Here is a 349-nt window from a genome sequence, read left to right on the forward strand (position 1 = left end):
GAAATGGCGGACAGGGGTGGGGAAGAAACAGCTGTAGCATATTAGATTACTTTAAACTTAATCACCGCCACCATTCTCATCCACCCAAATAATACCGCCTGCTTCAAACAGGGCGCCAGATTGCGGCTCTCCCAAGAGTCACTTCGCCCACACTCAAAATGGCGGCCGGAGGCATCGCGTATGGGCAGAGCGACGGAGCCCCGCTGCACCCAGCCAGCCCTTTAGCTATCACAGAGCAGTAACTGAGAAACGCGCACCGCCTCCTCCTCCCTCCCCCCCCCGCGCGCCACAGCTCTGTGTGTCGCGCCGGCGCCTCATGGTGACGTCGCCGTTGCATAGCGATGAGGCA

This window comes from Podarcis cretensis, assembly GCF_951804945.1.
Source record: "Podarcis cretensis genome assembly, chromosome: 8".
NCBI classification, from domain to species: domain Eukaryota; kingdom Metazoa; phylum Chordata; class Lepidosauria; order Squamata; family Lacertidae; genus Podarcis; species Podarcis cretensis.